The sequence below is a fragment of the Gouania willdenowi genome, chromosome 14 (genome assembly GCF_900634775.1).
Source record: "Gouania willdenowi chromosome 14, fGouWil2.1, whole genome shotgun sequence".
In the NCBI taxonomy this organism is placed as follows: Eukaryota; Metazoa; Chordata; class Actinopteri; order Blenniiformes; family Gobiesocidae; genus Gouania; species Gouania willdenowi.
Window position 1 is genome coordinate 34481043 of NC_041057.1, and position 19932 is coordinate 34500974.

Below are 19932 nucleotides of genomic sequence, written 5' to 3' on the forward strand. Positions count from 1 at the left end.
GTGAACCTGTTTATATTGTAGGGAACATATTATATACATACATGTAATTAAAGTCTAAAGCCACAAAAAAAACACCACTTTAAAAAGATAATAGACTAATATAAAACCTCTTTACAGTTATTTGACTCATTCTGTGTTAGTGCAACTTGCGGCGATGACGCGCTGGTGACGACATAATCCAAGATGGCGGCGGCCTGGACTACAGCTGATATTATGTAATAAAGCCTTAAAAGACATGAATATAATGAAAAGAGTGGATGGACAGATGCATAAACATGCAGACTTTCACACGGACACACACACACTTATTAAACACACACGGACTTATTAAACACACACTGACTTATTAAACACACACAGACTTATTAAACACACACAGACTTATTAAACACACACTGACTTATTAAACACACACTGACTTATTAAACACACACAGACTTATTAAACACACAGACTTATTAAACACACACAGACTTATTAAACACACACTGACTTATTAAACACACACAGACTTATTAAACACACACTGACTTATTAAACACACACAGACTTATTAAACACACACGGACTTATTAAACACACACGGACTTATTAAACACACACAGACTTATTAAACACACACGGACTTATTAAACACACACTGACTTATTAAACACACACTGACTTATTAAACACACACAGACTTATTAAACACACACTGACTTATTAAACACACACAGACTTATTAAACACACACTGACTTATTAAACACACACGGACTTATTAAACACACACGGACTTATTAAACACACACGGACTTATTAAACACACACAGACTTATTAAACACACACTGACTTATTAAACACACACAGACTTATTAAACACACACAGACTTATTAAACACACACTGACTTATTAAACACACACAGACTTATTAAACACACACAGACTTATTAAACACACACAGACTTATTAAACACACACTGACTTATTAAACACACACAGACTTATTAAACACACACTGACTTATTAAACACACACTGACTTATTAAACACACACAGACTTATTAAACACACACAGACTTATTAAACACACACAGACTTATTAAACACACACTGACTTATTAAACACACACGGACTTATTAAACACACACACAGACTTATTAAACACACACAGACTTATTAAACACACACAGACTTATTAAACACACACTGACTTATTAAACACACACAGACTTATTAAACACACACAGACTTATTAAACACACACAGACTTATTAAACACACACTGACTTATTAAACACACACTGACTTATTAAACACACACAGACTTATTAAACACACACTGACTTATTAAACACACACTGACTTATTAAACACACACGGACTTATTAAACACACACAGACTTATTAAACACACACAGACTTATTAAACACACACAGACTTATTAAACACACACATGGACTTATTAAACACACACAGACTTATTAAACACACACAGACTTATTAAACACACACAGACTTATTAAACACACAGACTTATTAAACACACACAAACCTCAGTAAACACAGTAAACAGAACAGACTTCACCGCTCGGCTGGCACTAGGACCCAGAAGCAGAGTAAGTGCGTCCCCTATCCAGCCTTCACAGGCTGTAATATCATCAGTTTATCATTTTACCAGTTATTAGAGCTACTGTCTTTACCAGGGAGATAATATTTATTACTGGTGATTGTTTTCTGGAGTTTTACTGGGATTTTTACCGGTGATTAGTTCATATCTCCCTTGCTCTCCGCGGTCCAAACTGACACCGTAGCCACACACGTATGAGTGTCACACACGTCACTCAGTCACATTAAGGAAGGTTGTGGTCATTATACGGGGTGGATTAAATAATGAATAAAATATTGTTTTATCCCGTTCTTCTCTGTGTTACTATCACATTATAAAAAAGTTTAAAAATAGCAGGAATTAGTGCTGGTCTCGAACGGTCTTGACGGAAAATCCCGAGTCCGGGCAGCTCGAGTCCGAGACAAGACCGAGACCTTTAAAATTTGGTCTCGAGACCAAGACCGGTCTTGACCACCACAACACTACTAGAAACCCTTCAACTGGACATATTTATTACTCATTATTGTTTTATTTTGTGATATACCTGATGGTTAGAGAGGGCCGTTGATTGGTCCCTGAGCCACAGGTTTAAGGGTTCTATGCTCTAAAAAAGCCATGAGTGGCTGGAGGCTGGTTTTCAGACGTAATCTTTTCTTTCCGACTGTATATGATTGAAATTGCATTGGGGGAAGAAAAAAACATTATGTGGGAAGAGCTCCTGCTGAGAGATTCTTTAGAAAGTGTCAGTAAAACTAGGCCAGTGGGATGTGCTCTCTAAATGTGTCCGAACAAAAAGGAAAAACCATTCCAGACTGCTGGAACAGATGCTTATAGATACAGTAAGATAAGATACAGAACAATAGGGACCAATAAGGAAGGGTCTGTAAAATATAGTGTTTCATATAAAGGCATTTTATTTTTTATATTCACACTATTCAACATGTGTTTTCATATTATTAACTGTAAAAAAAACGTGGAAATCAGATGTTTATTAGTGAGGTGAATGAGGCCTCAAGGCAAATGTATTTGTATAGCGTATTTCATACACTGGGCAAATCAATGTGCTTTACATGATCAAAAAGTGCAACATTCAACAGCTTAAAAATCAATAAGAACATTAAAATCAGCAGAAAAAACATCAAATCAACAATAACATGATAGAAAATCTCCATTTCAGTCGTACGCAGTAGAGAAAAAAAGTCATTTTAACTTGTATTTAAAAAAGATTCATTTCTGACATGAAATAAGATAAACTGATGTTTTTGTCAGTGTTTGACACATAAGGCACTGGAAAAGATGAAGAACAATCAGTAAGCTAACGCTAAATCAGTCAGTCTAAGACCAAGACTGCTCATCATAATAATAGTATATAGTAGACAGTACAGTATACTGTATGCTCATTGAGTTTGTAGTGCATTAGTGTGACATTTACAACACAGCCTAACACTAGTCTCTAGTGCAGTTATAAAAGTTGTGCTAATTTTCACACCTGTTATCTGTTATTTCATCCTTTCCCACCAAAAAAATTTTGTGGCAGCAAAATACTGTACGTTGCAGATGATTAAATACAAGTCTCACTAACATGGATTCAAGAGTTTTCAGTTGTTATCTGTCAAATATTGACAGGTGTGCACTTTGCATACTTGTGTAAAGGCCCCAGATACTTCATACCTAAATAATAAATACACGTTGGAACAAAAGCAGCTTTTTTTGCTAAATACTTTTGGGTATCCCTGTTCTTTCCTGTTGTTGTTTTTATCCTTTGTAAACCATTGGTTTGAAGGACGCCGCAGGCTCTCCCAGTCCAAGCTGGATAAAGGAAAATCACTGGTCCGGTCATCTGGAATCACCTTGTAGCCTGACAGCAGCTCCACACTGGGATTGGATCCAGAACCAGTGTCAAACAATGCTGGCACGAGGCGTGGAGAAAAACCCTTAGCTATCACCTTTGGTTGTCACCTTTAGTTATCACCTTGGTTTTCAGTCTTAAGTCACAAGCAATAAACTAAGAGTAGGACCCATCACGTGATGAATCTAAAGATGAATAATACAACTTTGTTACTAGTTTGTGTAAGAAATGTCTTTGGAATGTTGCATCTTTTCCTCCTCGTCATCTAAAGGTCCTTCAGTCTTTCTCCTGGACTCTTGGCGTGGTTCTAGTGATGAGAAAAGTGAGTAAAAACACTGCAGAATGCTCTTTTTGGGTAAAATACAAAAGGTTTGTTCTAAAAAAATACAGCATTCTTCTCCAACAAGGCGTGCACGTTAGCCTACAGATGTCTGGACACCAAATATTTCATTATCCTTGAGGCTACATCTTGCTTCTCCAGTTCTTACTGAATCTCTTTCAGCATTTATCCTTTACTGACCAGTCAGTGCAGGCATGAACTGGGACAAAAAAATCATCCCTGGCGTTTTCTATCCAGACCAGTCCTCTATAATATCAGCGTCACCATGTAGAAGCTGTTATTAAGTCAGTGATGCTCAACATGTGGTTCTTTTATTTATTATTTCTCCAGAAAACTTTAAAAGGGAGAAACCTTTTAACTCCTTTTTATTCATTTACATTTTGCATCTTCCTTTGTCCCATTTTTGCCCCTTTTCAAAAAGTTCTGACACTTTTTTCAGACTTTAGTTTCCCTTTGCCAGTAAATATTCCTTTTTTTCCTGTTTTTTACAAGTTCTTTTTGAAACTGTTTTCCAAAATTTGTCCTTTATTTATTTTTTTGGCCACTTTTCATCCAAATAAGCTAACTTTTGCCCAATAAATACCACTTATTTCATTTTCCCCCTATGTTTTGTCTCTTTTTTTCCACATTTTGCCCTTTTTCATTATTGTTTTGCACATTTTACTCATTTAAGCTACCCTTTACCATTACATACCACCTGGTTTCTATTGATTTTACCATTATTTGGCCACTTCTCACTGTTTTTGAACCATTTCATGTCACTTTACACTCTTTTCTTGCCATGTTTTTACCACTTTTGGACCATTTTTTGGCCACCTGTTACCATGTCTGCCTTCACGCACTCGTCAAAAAAATAAAATAAAATAGCGTAGCAGACCAGACGGGCCAACTTCAGTTTGATGGCTCACTGGGATGATGTCCAGTATGCCAGATGGCCAATCCTGCCTCTTACTCATTATTACACATCTGGAAACTAATAACCTTGTTCTTGCCTATAGATGTAAAGATATGTGGCCGTGGCTTCTTATCTAATCAAGTGATGGTTATAATGAATATAGAACTTTTTACCCAACCTAACAGATGGAGGGACAAAGGATAATTCACCACAGGAGTAATTTGTATCTTTCAAACACTCTTTATGTCCCATAATACGTGGACATCATTAGTTTGTAGATTTCAGCCAATCAGCATCCTCTTATCATCTGAAGTCTTTGTGATTTGACGTGTCTCCTTTCATTCCGACGTCTAACTCATGATTATTTATAGATTGTTTTGTTGCAGACTCTCAGCTCTTTCTCTATATATTTTCATCAATATTTCAGTTGCTTTTCCTTTTTTTCCTTCCGTCTCCACAGCTTTCTCAGATGTTGAGAGGGGAGACACTAGGAATAGGGAAATGTCAAATTAGCAGGCTTTTGGTTGCAGTTTCTGTGACTTTTGCTGCTTGTTAGCAGCAGCAGAGTTACGGCTAATACAAGACAATGGATGAAAGCTCCATAAAAGGCAAACCTTGGGCGTCCACGTGCTTCCATGTCTGCACTCAGGCTGAACCTGATCATTGATTATATTTTCTTCTATAATATTTCATTCATTACATTCCTCTGTCTGAAAAATAAAAGAATCTGATGGATTGAAGAGGTTTGTATCCGTTAATTTATGCACATGATTTTCTATTTAAACCCTGAGAAGTGCCATCGTTTTCCCTACACTCAAGTTATTCACGTGAACCTCTAATATGACCTTGGCTTCCACCGCACGCTATGATTGTGTCATTGAATATGTTGACCCATTAACTTTGATAATGCTGTAGCCGACAAAATAAATAATACAGCGAGGGAAAACTGCTGAGTCAGCAGCCGGTTGTCCTTCCATTGTTTTTCTTTAGTTGATGTCTTGACAGCAGCTTCAGAACCATCTGTGTTTATTAAAATCATCATTTCATGTGTTTGGACATTCCTGCACAGTGGCTACGTTTACATGACAGTTTTAATTCCCCTTTAATTCAGAATAACAATTAATTCCTCTTTAAAAGGATTAAAATCAACTTTGTAAAAACCCAATTTCGAATAAAAATGGCCGTTCTGAATTCAGCTGAAATCCAAAGTAGGTAGCTGGTTTATTCTGATTTTAAATCTTTAGTCTTTTATACCACACGTGTCAAACTTGAGGTCCGGGGGCCAAATCTGGCCTTTACCAACTAATTCAGTTGTAGATATCTCCAAATGAATACACACAGTCAATGAAACTCCACAATATTAGAAAGGCTCACATTTTCCCTATGCTTAGATCACATGATGGCAAATTATTTTAAAAAAACAACATTTTTCCCAATTCTTCAACTGACATAAAAATGGATCACAAAATCAAATAACATGAAAGTAAAGATCCTGTAGCTACTGATGTCTGTCACCTTTTGCTTTGATATATATCAGTGTCGTTCATATTTCATCATTTATTTATATATGGAAGTGCAAACTCCTTTTAGTTCAGAGGCCAAATACAGAGCAGTTTGATTTTATGCAGAAAAATGAGGAATTTCAACTTTATTGTTCATAAAATACATATATAAGAAACCAAACATATCCAATCAATAAGTAACAAATATCAGTCCAAACAGGATCTTCACTTTAAATTTCCTAGATTTTGCAACCAATCTGTATTTAATTAAGGGATTTATATCATAATTTGAGGAAAATGTAAGGATTTTATAAGAAATTTGAGTTTTTTCAACAGCTTAACATTAAAAAAATACTTAAATCGTGATATAAGCACCAATAAAACACAATGTAAAATAATTTATTATGTGGTCTTTTACGTTGGAGCCAAAAAGAAAAGAAGCAGGAACTGTAGTTTGTTTCCAGTAGACGTGAATACGTCTCGTTCCGCCCTGTCCAATCAGAACCCAGAGCTTAAGCAGAATTAAATAAAGGCAATTAAATGTGTTTTCCATTGAAACCTCAATCAGAATTACTATTTCCATGTAAACGTGATGCAGAATATTTTAATTTAATTCTGAACAATTAATTCCAAAGTAAAAAACATCACGTAACAGTGGCGATGGGGAGTAGAGAGATTCAACCGCTCCAACGTTAAAGTCTTGTAGACATCTAATAACAGAGGTCACTTTCCAAGGTCAGTTCTGCTCTTCTGCAGCTGCAATATTAACACCGTACACGTACTTTCTCTAGTGTTACTGAGGTCCATCTAATGCCAGAGAATCTATTTCAGAGCCAATGTCTCTAGACATGTGTACACTTAACATTCTGAACTGAATAACTGCTGTTTGAGGGACGATTGTGTGTGATGTGTCACACCTGAACATTGGTCGACTATCGCCAGAGCTTCATTTGTAAATCAGCAGGTCTTTTAGAACATGAAAACCCACAAATACTAAATAATTTCAAACTTTTACACCCATAACATGAGACCACAAATCATCTAATGAATCAGCAGCAGAAAATGAAAATAAAATGTGTTTTAAGCTAACTGCTACTGTGCTGCTAGTCGCTAAGCTAACTGCTACTGTGCTGCTAGTCGCTAAGCTAACTGCTACTTTTCCGCTAGTCACTAACTGCTACTGTGCTGCTAGTCGCTAAGCTAACTGCTACTGTGCTGCTAGTCGCTAAGCTAACTGCTACTGTGCTGCTAGTCGCTAAGCTAACTGCTACTGTGCTGCTAGTTGCTAAGCTAACTGCTACTGTGCTGCTAGTCGCTAAGCTAACTGCTACTTTTCCGCTAGTCACTAAGCTAACTACTACTGTGCTGCTAGTCGCTAAGCTAACTGCTACTGTGCTGCTAGTCGCTAAGCTAACTGCTACTGTGCTGCTAGTCGCTAAGCTAACTGCTACTGTGCTGCTAGTCGCTAAGCTAACTGCTACTTTTCCACTAGTCACTAAGCTAACTGCTACTGTGCTGCTAGTCGTTAAGCTAACTGCTACTGTGCTGCTAGTCGCTAAGCTAACTGCTACTGTGCTGCTAGTCGCTAAACTAACTGCTACTGAGCTGCTAGTTGCTAAGCTAACTGCTACTGTGCTGCTAGTCGCTAAGCTAACTGCTACTGTGCTGCTAGTCGCTAAGCTAACTGCTACTGTGCTGCTAGTCGCTAAGCTCACAGCTACTTTGCTGCTAGTCGCTAAGCTAACTGCTACTGCTGCTAATCGCTAAGCTAACTGCTACTGTGCTGCTAGTCGCTAAGCTAACTGCTACTGTGCTGCTAGTCGTTAAGCTAACTGCTACTGTGCTGCTTGTCGCTAAGCTAACTGCTACTGTGCTGCTAGTCGTTAAGCTAACTGCTACTGTGCTGCTAGTCGCTAAGCTAACTGCTACTGTGCTGCTAGTCGTTAAGCTAACTGCTACTGTGCTGCTAGTCGCTAAGCTAACTGCTACTGCTGCTGGCCTTTGCCATTTCCACAGAAACAACCTTTACCTCAGGCTTTGCTTCACTTATTGGCTTAAAAAAGCTATTTTTAGCCATTTTCTACCGTCTTCAGCGCTGACAGAGAAACTATTTTTGTGCAAAATCACCCTTTCGTAGCGTGGGGGCGTGGCTTGACTTTTCTCTCTCTTCCTCATTCGTGCAGTGTGTCTACATTCAATTTTATGTTAACAATGAAATTTCCAGTGATTTCAACTCAAAAAAAGACACAGCTGTCCAAATATATGATACTTCAAAAATGTCACTAAACACTTAAAAGCAAAAAAAAAGGGTTGGAATGTTTTTTTTTTTTTTAATGAGGTGCTGGATCCAATCAAATAAGTGCAGGTCAAAATCTGGGAGATGCCGGATCAATCTTGCACAAATGAAGCTCTGGCTGTGGCAGGGGTTCTCATCCTTGGGGTCAGGACCCTATTTGGGGTCGCAAGACACTGGGAGGGGTTCGCCAGATGCCTTCAAGAAACTAAGAATATTTTTTGAACAATTTTAGCTATTTTTTATACACCAAAGTTGCCATATTTTAACCTATTTTCATCATTTTTTCTTGCCATTATTTTGCTCCTTTTAATAGATTTTTGCGACATCCCATTTTTGACACGTCTCCATCAAATTGCATCACCGTTTCTGCACATTTTTTCTACTTTCAAGACATGTTCAGCACTTATAAACGATTTCCACCACTTTTCCACTTAATGTTTCTTATGTTGACCCATTATTGTCACTTTTAACCTCTTTTCATCATATTTCATGATTATTTTTGCCCATTATTTGCCAGTTTAAACTAATTGTTCCAATATTGACACTTTGACCCTTTTTTTAGCCACTTTTTTTGTCTGTTTTTGCCTCCAATATGAAACTTTTAACCAATTCCTATGGTTTTTAAAATCCACATTTCACCACATTTTCCACAGTCACTACCATTTTGATTAAAACAAGGATTTCCATCTTTAAGATGACTATAATAATAATAATAATAATAAACGTTCCTGGATAACAGTGGATATTATTCAGATGAATAAATAAATGTGGTTATCACAGATTCATAGAACAATGGACCATCATTTTACTGACTTTATGGATGGACCCCAAAAATCTCTCCTTTATTCCCCCTTATAGATGGTCCTGTCTCCACATGACTGTTCTTCAATGTTCATGTCTGTGTTCAACCACCATCAGCTACAGTGGGGGTCCCCACTCTCTAAGACCTTTATTTTGGGGGTCGTGGGTTGAAAAGGTTGAGAACCACTGCTATATAGTATTAATTGAAGAGAAAAACAAAACATTATCTTTATCTTTCCTCCTCAGTTTTCTTCTTTATGAGTTTTTACTTCTTTTGACAATAACTTTATTTTGTTTTCGTGTGAATTTTCTCTCTGAAATGATGAAAACCTGTCAAACATTCACATAAAACCTGTCATCACGCTTTGCTAGATTTATTTATGCCTCAAAAGCATTAGTCATAATTTAGGATGGTTGTTTATTACGTGGTGAGATCCTCGATTTATTCAAAGCATATCAGAGATACAAACAGGTGAATGTCATTTCCTTTAAATCAATCCAAGGACCGTGCGCTCTATACGCCTATAGAAAGAAACGGCTCTGATGAGCAACGCTTTGTTTTCCAACTAAAAGTGAAATGACACCAAGCTGCATAGAAATCATATGAACATTTATGCTGATCATTACGTGCGCTCTGACAATAAATAAAGTTAATACTGTTCAATTGTTTCTAAACCACAAATTTCATTAGAATTAGAATACAATTTTGCCTTAATTCTGTCCAGGATTTTGATTAATTAATTAATTAATTAATTAATTAATTAATTTATATATTAATTAATTTATATATTAATTAATAATCCAAAGGGAAAATATGGAATGGTCATTTAATTCTCTCAGATTTAGTAATTTAATGCTAACATGTCACAGCTGAAATAAATCTATTTCTGATGTATTTTTTGGCTAATGTTATTGTATATATTTGATTTTAAAAGTATTATTTTGTAGGTTAAAGCCTTTTTTTTTATTTCTAAATTTGTTTCAGTTCAACTCAGTTTGTAAGTGTCACTGTTTTATTTTCATTATTGTATTTAATTATTAATAATTTATTAAATAATGGTAAAATACTGTAAATGGATATTTTTCATATTCATCATATTTCTATGAAATAGCATTTTGTTAATCAGTCTGAGTTTAATTTTAAAGTGTCTTCTGGCAGGACCTTCATATATGATTGTTTGAACTGTAGTGTGTGAATGTGTGTGTGTGTTTATTCACTTTTTTGATGTTAAATAATGTGTGTGAGCATCACCTCACCTCGTTTTTACCATTTGTGAAGGTTTTAATTGTTGAGTTGCAGTTATACTTGATTGTGTTATGGATAATAAATAGTTTCCAGTAAAACAAGGTAAAATTACCCTCACTCCATACATACCTGTAGTCATGGACACGTTGTGTCACACGAGCTGTACACTGAGTGAGAAGAACAGAGGTCACCTGAGGAGAACCTGGTGAGAACCACTGGGAAATGTTTTTAAATGACAGAAAAATACACAAAACATGACATAGAATTACAACATTGCAAGAAAATACAGTAAAATATCAGAAAAACACATAAAATACTCCAAATAACACAAATGACAAGAAAAATACAAAAAGTGACTTTAAAAAAATATACAAAATTACACAAAAAGACAAGAACACAAAAAATGACTCTGCAAACCCAAAGTACTAACAAACGAGCAAAACGACAACACAAATGCACAATACGACTCCAAAAAAACATACATTTTAAAGGAAAAACACACAAAAGACGACATAAATGTAGAAAATGCAATCATAACAAGCAAAACAAAAACAAACATACACAGAATGATGAAAAACACACACAATTACTGCAAAAACTCTGTTCTTTCCTGTGTTAAAGGTGCAGTCCGCAACTCTCAGATCCCTCTCTCCCCTTCCCTCCCCGCTGCTCTCTTGCCCTGCCTCCAAACTTTCCAAAGTCCCTCCCTCAGAGGAGCTAACAAGCAAACGTTAGCCAGACAGCAACATCACAGTAATATAACATGCTCTGAGTCTTTTTTTTCACACAAACTACTTGTTTGATGTAAATCTGTCCTTACATAGCGACAGCTTTAGCAAATATGACAAAAAGTCACATTTATAAGAGTTGCAGACTGCACCTTTAATGCTCGGATTGGTCTTTATTCTAGTGTTGACATGAATGTTTATCATGTGACCCTCAGATCAAACAAACAGCTCTACAACCTGCTGCCATAGATGTGATGTGTGTCTCTGCTGAGGTTGTGTATTTACACACACACACACACACACACTATATTATATGCCAAGCTGCACATTAGGATATGTGTGGTGTAATTGCATTGGAGCCGTGTAGCAGCGTTATCCTGTGGACAGGGACGTCCACTGATGAATAAAACAACAAGTCATTATTGAGCGTATTTTGAAAAAAATCAGCACAATCTTCTGTGTTCAGAGGTCAGCATCATTCCTGCTGTGATGTTTGTTCAGTCCTTTGTTGTGACGGAGCATCAACACCTTAAAACAATGACAGAAATCTCAGAGATAATAAAACCACTGGATGATTCACAACTGAAGGCTTTATTTTCTGTCACACATGATATTTTATGCTAATTATGAAATGGGAAGAGAGTTCTGTTTGTGGAAAATGATTATTTTGCTGAATACTTTTAAAATGTGTTTTTTTGCGACATTTAGTTCAGTATATATATAAATGCTGCAGAAGTATTAAGAATTGTAATTAAAATATCAGATTAATTTAAAGAAACATCTTTAATTTTTTGTGTCTATAGCGTGAATTCCATCCTTTTTTGGGTCGTGACCCCATTTTTATGTGTTAATACGGAGTAGCCAGGTTTAGTGCACAAAGTGACACGATGCTCCATACTGCATTTTATTTAACTAGATTTTTATTCGAGAAAGTGAAAGTATTGAATAGTTTTTTTTTTTTTTGGATTGGATGTAAAGTTTTAATTTGAAAAATAATAACAATCAAAAGATACATATATGTTTTTCTATCAATTACCAGACATTTCAGGTTGAAAAGAACTGCACTAGTGGGAGAAAAAACAACACTTTTTAAAATCATATTATTAGCTTTTCTTATTTTGGTCTGGATTTTTAAATTTTATTTTTTAGTCCTCATTTTGTCGTCTGGATTTTTTTCTTTTTTCTGGTGAGGGGTCCTGATGCTCCTCCCACCCAGGGTTTTTCTGTGCGAGAGAAAGAAACTCATGAAAATGACTTTTTGGATTTTCTGTGTGAGACAAAAAAAATGTTAATACTGAAAAAACTAAAATCAGGACAAAAAAATAATAAAAAAAATACCTAATTATTCATGACAATTGTGATTTTTTTTTTTTTTTGTACCACTAGTGGCTCTGTTTGTTTTTTTTTTTTTTTTTTTTAATTGTCCCTAATCCTCTCCCGTAGAAATCCATCATATATTTGTCTGATAATTAAACATTGTTTGTGTCCATTGACTGTTTCAGCTTTATTCAGTCAGGGGTCACAACATGATTTGCAGTAGTAATAACTTTGCATTGAACTATGCATCACCCCAAAAAAGAAAAACCCTCTGTGAACTCAGCTCTGATGTTTCCCGGCGCCATATTTTAATGATCCTTAAATATTTATGCTTTCAGACTGTCACAGTGTCAATTCAAAGACACATAGAATAAAACTGGGAATAAATTCACTGTGAAGGACAATTTGGATGAGAACGTCCCTCAAAAAGGTTCCTGGTCCAACCTGGAAGCAAACTTTGGGTCTTTTTCCTTCACCCAGTGTCACAGAGATCTGTAGATATCAAAGTGAATTAGAGATGAGATCCACCCACATGGCAACTTCAAATATTGACGGCATTTCATATAAAGGACAAATGTGATCTAATTCAGGGGTTTTCAACCTTGGGGTCACCAGAGACTGGAAGGGGGTCGCTAGATTCCTTTAAGAAACTAAGAATATTTTTTTTTAACAATTTGAGGCAATTTTTGCTTATTTTTACCCTTTTTTAAGCAACTACACCAAACATGTCATATTTGAACCTATTTTCATCACTTTTTCTTACCATATTTTTGCTCCTTTTAATGTATTTTTGCGACATTACTCCCATTATTGACACTTTTCCATCAAATTTCGATGCTTTTCCTGTTAATTTTTTCACTTTCCAGACATGTTCAGCACTTATAAACCCTTAACACCACTTTTCCACCTAATGTCACATATTTTGACACATTATTGTCACTTTTAACCTCTTTTCATCTTATTTTTCAATCATGATTTTTCATTACCATTATTTGCCAGTTTAAACTAATTGTTCTAATATCGACACTTTGAACCCTTTTTTTATCCACTCTAATGTGCAACTTTTAACCAATTTCTGCGGTTTTTAAAATCTCATTTCACCATCTTTTCCACCATTTTTAGTCACTTTTAACACATTTTATGTTTAAATAAAACAAGGACTTCTATCTTTAAGATGACTATATACTACTAAACTTCCTGGATAACAGTGGATATTATTCAGGAAAAAAACAAACCTTTATCTTTAAATTCTAAGCAGAGTAGATTGTTGCATTTGACTGATAGTGGATTGTTTTTAAGAAAATATGTTGTCAACACATTGTAGATGATAGGTTTTATTTTATTTTAACTCCAAACACGAGCACAGTTATTGATCAGTGATGTGACTTTAAAAGTTGATGCAGATCAAAGCTAAAGTGAGGCACTCTATGTCTCTGAATGGATGAAATGATTTCTTTTGTCACTTTTACACCAACAGTTCTAAGGATGACGTGTTAATAATATTGCACGGATGCAGAAAACCTGCTTTTACAGGTTTATTGTGGTTTGCACAAAGAGCCTGAAGACTGAATAGTGAAGGCACTCACTTTTTATTCCATATTCCTTTAAAGCTCTTTGAAAAAAGCAACTTTTCAAGGCTCTTCTTGCTCCACTAGCTTTGATTGCTTTTCTTAGACGAGCTTTTGAAGCCGTCGTGCGATATGTTTGATGATGCTGGAGCCGTGACTGACCACACTATGGGTCTATCTAAAGGGAAACGTGTTTCACCTCTGAAACACTTTATTCTGTCCCAGATGAAAGTTCTGGATCTACATCATCCTGGTCTTTATTGTGCTTTCAATCCAGCATGTAACGACCCACAGAATAATCATCCAGGGCTGGTTCACACCAGTTGGAACCGCTCCACCATTCATTGGGCTGGAAAGGTTGCTTTGTTTGGGCTGGTTGGAACCAATGGCAGCGCTGGGGGTTTGATTGTGGGCGGGCCCCCAACAAACTGGATAACCAGTTAAAATAAGGCCCTTTATCTCTGTTTCAGCGCTTTTCTGTGACACTGGAGTTGTGTTCAAGGCAAATCGGAACTCTGCATTTCTCAGTTGAAAATTTTAAGGAATTGAAATAAAAGCAATAATGTTTGTGTGATTAAAGTTTTGATTATTCTGAATAACAATTTTTTATTAGCCCAACAAAACAAGGCAACGTTATGTGGCATATTTCATCAACAAGGTACGAGGGCGTATTAGGGCCACATTAAAATAAAAATAAATCTGAGTACTACCAGATTAAAGTCGTAATATTTTGACAATAAACTTGTAATTTGTAGTGTAAGATAAAGCCGTTTCATTAGGGATTTAACGATTCCAATGCTGCTTATCAATTAGTTTTTTTATCGATTATCTTATTGATTCCCAAATAAGCTGAAAAACAAGTAGTACATGAGTACAGAATATAATACAACCTGCTTTATGAAAATAAATATCAGGTTTATTAATATAAATCTTAATTATTTACCACTGACAATAAACAACACTCAATAAACAATAAACAATACTCAAATGAGTAAAATGAGTCCACAAGTCAAGTAGCTATTGGCTTAGGATAATAAATGTACCTCATTTTTATTATTATCACACAGTGTTAGTAAGTCAGTAAGTAAATGTTATTTATATAAACACCTTTCATAGATAGAAATCACATTTACAGTAAAAACACAGTGCTTCACAAAGCAGAATAAACAGTGATTTACAAAGATACAAGACAGTCCGTTAATAAAAGAGGTTAATTAAAAGCTCGTCTGTATAAAAGTATCTTTTAAAGGAATTAATGGAGTTAGTGCAACATAGAGAGTTGTTTAATTTGACCTACCGTGCTAATGCTAGCGCTAAGTGCATTGCTGGAGTATATGTTTGGACATATTGGTTGTGTTCCCGTCTTTGACGCACACGTCCCTCTGGCAGGAATTACAAGTGATGATGTTCATCCATGTTTTCATTGTGCATCATCATTAATGAATTCATCAATGTGGATTGATGTATTGTTACACCACTAGTATGTGGCTTAGCAAACGGTATCAATATTTAATATTAGCTCATCACAAATTCTGCTAATCAGCAAAATCAGCAAATTCTTTGGAGAAAAACAATCAAAGCAAAACTTGGACCAAAATACAAGCCTGCCTGGTACCAGCAGATATATATATATATATATATATATATACTGTATATAAATATATAAACTTGTAGAATACACGTCATACATGTGGGATCCTGTTTACAGAATCATGATGTGTCTCACTGAGACAGAGAGTAGCAGAATAACACATCATGTTAGTGTAAACATCACATATCCAGAGCCTTAAGATTTACTGCACAAAGATGGAATTAGTTGTCATAGAGTCTGGAATATAATATTGTCCCAACATTATTATAAACACTCTCAAATTATTGTGGAAAACATTATGGTATTATTACTTAAATCAGGGCCTCTGTTCATACATATAAAGTCATTCATAAGCGTTTTTGATTAGAGTCAAGTCTTTCTGCAAAAAGAGTATAAAGCTTTAATAAGAGGAACATCATTTTGATGTTTAAAAATCCAATTCAACTGTTTTTTAATCATATATCATTTGTATAGTGCAAATTACAACAAAGTCATCTCAGTGTGCTTCACAAATATAGAGTCCATAGTGAGAACGGAAGAACCCAACAAGATCCACAGGAACAAACATTTAGTGACAGTGGGAAGAAAAAATCTCCAGCAGAACCAGGTTCAGAGGTGGCAGCCATCTGCGTCGACTAATACACACACACACACACACACAAAAAATGGTGTTGTAAACAAACATTTTCTCTGGAAAGTAATTTTCTATTTTCATATATCGTGTCACATGTTGGCACCATTGAATGTTATTTATTCATTTTAGGTAAGTTAACTGTAAAGACAGAAAACTGAATATTTATGTGAGTGACCTTTTTCCTCACGTCTAAATGTAAAGTCGTTTTTTCTCAGCAGCTTCTTGTTTATCTCTGAGTTCACAAACATTTGTCTTTATTTCAGGTTCCAGTTACTGTGCACACTACATAAATAATAACTTCTAGATGTCTTATTGTAATTCTCAAGTTACTGCGGCAGAAAAGCTCTTCTGTTTCACTTTGTCACGACTGTTTACCTGTAATAATAAATAAATAAATAAATAAGTAAATAAATAAATAAATAAATAAATAAATAAATAAATAAATAAATAAATAAATAAATAAATAAATATGTAAATAAATATGTAAATAAATATGTAAATAAACATGTAAATTAATAAATAAATAAATAAATAAATATGTAAACGAATATGTAAATAAATAAGTAAATAAGTAAATAAATAAATAAATAAATAAATATGTAAATGAATATGTAAATGAATATGTAAATAAATATGTAAATAAATAAATAAATAAATAAATGAATATGTAAATAAATAAATAAATAAATAAATAAATAAATAAATAAATAAATAAATAAATATGTAAATTAATATGTAAATAAGTAAATAAATAAATAAGTAAATAAATAAATAAATAAATAAATAAGTAAATGAGTAAAGGAAATCCGGATTGCGAAACTGCTCCACCAACACTGAAAGCTGGTTTTTTTTTAACAACAACACAGGCCTATAACGTGGCAATATCTCAAAAAGTGAAACAACAACATGCACCTAAAAGCAGGTAGAATGTGATTGTGCAGCAGTGTGAGGAGGTATGGAGGATAAATTAGTGAGCAGGTTCAGGAAAGGGCCATGCAGGCTATTTTTCTGTGCTGCCCGTGGGCGATCGTGTCACTGCTGCTGGGGAACAAGGCTTATTTAGAAAGGTGAGCATCCTGCAGTGTTCAGGTGCTGTGGAAGAACACACACTCTGCCAGGGATGTTAGCGCCTGCAGGCGTTAGCTAACGGAAACAGAGACGGGCGACAAGCACGGGAAAAATTAATGTAGATTCATCAAGAGAGCTTTGATGATTAAAACCAACGGATTAGTTTTTTTTTTCTTAGGTATTAATGAGTACTGAGCTGGTGAGATGAACTAAACTTAAAAAGCAAAGAAAATGCAATGCATCATTGTACACTGTATTAGTGTTAGACTAGCATTAATATAAGCTAGCATTAACATAACATGAACATTAACTAGCATTCACATTAACATTAACCTCACATTTAATTAAAATTGGCTAGCATTAATATTATCTAGCATTAGCCTAGCATTAACATCAACATTTGCAAGCATATTCAGTTAGCATCACAAAGTCCCATGTCTTCACTGAATAATGATTCTCTTTCATTAGTCACTCAACAGATGAACAATAACATACATGTTAGATTAGATTCATTTATTTGACCGTTGTCGATGCTAACGGGTACATGTTTAGCATTGAAGTGCTAGCTGCTGCATGTTTAGCATTGAGGTGCTAGCTGCTACATGTTTAGCATTGAGGTGCTAGCTGCTACATGTTTAGCATTGAGGTGCTAGCTGTTATATGTTTAGCATTGAGGTGCTAGCTACTACATGTTTAGCATTGAAGTGCTAGCTGCTACATGTTTAGCATTGAGGTGCTAGCTACTACATGTTTAGCATTGAGTTGCTAGCTGCTGTATGTTTAGCATTGAGGTGCTAGCTGTTACATGTTTAGCATTGAGGTGTTAGATGCTACATGTTTAGCACTGAGGTGCTAGCTGCTACATGTTTAGCATTGAAGTGCTAGCTGTTACATGTTCAGCATTAAGGTGTATGCTGCTACATCTTTAGCATTGAGGTGCTAGCTGCTATATGTTTAACATTTAGATGCTAGCTGTTACAGATTTAGCATTGATGTGCTTGCTGCTACATGTTTAGCATTGAGGTGCTAGCTGCTACATGTTTAGCATTGAGATGCTAGCTGCTACATGTTTAGCATTGAAGTGTTAGCTACTACATGTTTAGCATTGAGGTGCTAGCTGCTACATGTTTAGCATTGAGGTGCTAGCTGCTACATGTTTAGCATTGAGGTGCTAGCTACTACATGTTTAGCATTGAGGTGCTAGCTACTACATGTTTAGCATTGAGGTGCTAGCTGCTACATGTTTAGCATTGAGGTGCTAGCTGCTACATGTTTAGCATTGAGGTGCTAGCTACTACATGTTTAGCATTGAGGTGCTAGCTACTACATGTTTAGCATTGAAGTGCTAGCTGCTATATGTTTAGCATTGAGGTGCTATCTGCTATATGTTTAGCATTGAGTTGCTAGCTGCTACATGTTTAGCATTGAGGTGCTAGCTACTACATGTTTAGCATTGAGTTGCTAGCTGCTGTATGTTTAGCATTGAGGTGCTAGCTGTTACATGTTTAGCATTGAGGTGCTAGCTGCTACATGTTTAGCATTGAGGTGCTAGCTGCTACATGTTTAGAATTGAGGTGTTAGCTGTTACATGTTTAGCATTGAGGTGCTAGCTGTAATAGGTTTAGCATTGATGTGCTAGCTGCTACATGTTTAGCATTGAAGTGCTAACTGTTACATGTTCAGCATTTAGGTGTATGCTGCTACATCTTTAGCATTGAGGTGCTAGCTGCTACATATTTAACATTTAGATGCTAGCTGTTACAGATTTAGCATTGATGTGCTTGCTGCTACATGTTTAGCATTGAGGTTCTAGCTGCTACATGTTTAGCATTGAGATGCTAGCTGCTACATGTTTAGCATTGAAGTGCTAGCTACTACATGTTTAGCATTTAGGTGCTGGCTGTTACAGATTTAGCATTAAGGTGCTCGCTGCTACATGTTTAGCATTGAGGTGCTAGCTGCTACATGTTTAGCATTTAGGTGCTCGCTGCTACATCTTTAGCATTGAGGTGCTAGCTGCTACATGTTTAGCACAAAGCGCAGCAACAACTTCTCCTCTGGTTCTCCTGTTTCTTGTGTTGTGGTCTGTGCATCAGTATTATTGGTGTATCAGGAACTTGTGTAATGAGAATCTCACTGTTGGGAGTGAGAAAAATGTTGTTGGTTTTTATATTTTTTTCTGAAATGAATTAATCATGATTAACACGATTAAGTCCCTGCACTGTTTAAAGCTTGAGACTGATTTTCTACAGCTATAAAAATAGGTTAGCATCATCCAGGTTGTGTTCATCAGCTGATAATTGTGTGTATTAGCAGTGTGTGTGTTGTGTGAGAAGCTCATGAGTTTGTAGCTGTGACATGTGGATCTGTTGAATGTCAAACATCATTAGTACCTTGTTGTTTTACACTGTGAAATGTCGGGGTAAGTATTGGCAAAGATGTTGCAATACGATACGTATCACAATACTTGGGTCACGATACGATATTATCACGATATTACGAC

General features: G+C 35.6%; 1 protein-coding gene across 1 annotated transcript in view; it reads left to right on the forward strand.

Annotated features, from left to right (window-relative positions):
• Window positions 1-19932, forward strand: part of ntm (neurotrimin) — a 636326-nt gene that overhangs the window by 223788 nt on the left and 392606 nt on the right. The gene's annotated exons all lie outside the window — the stretch shown is intronic.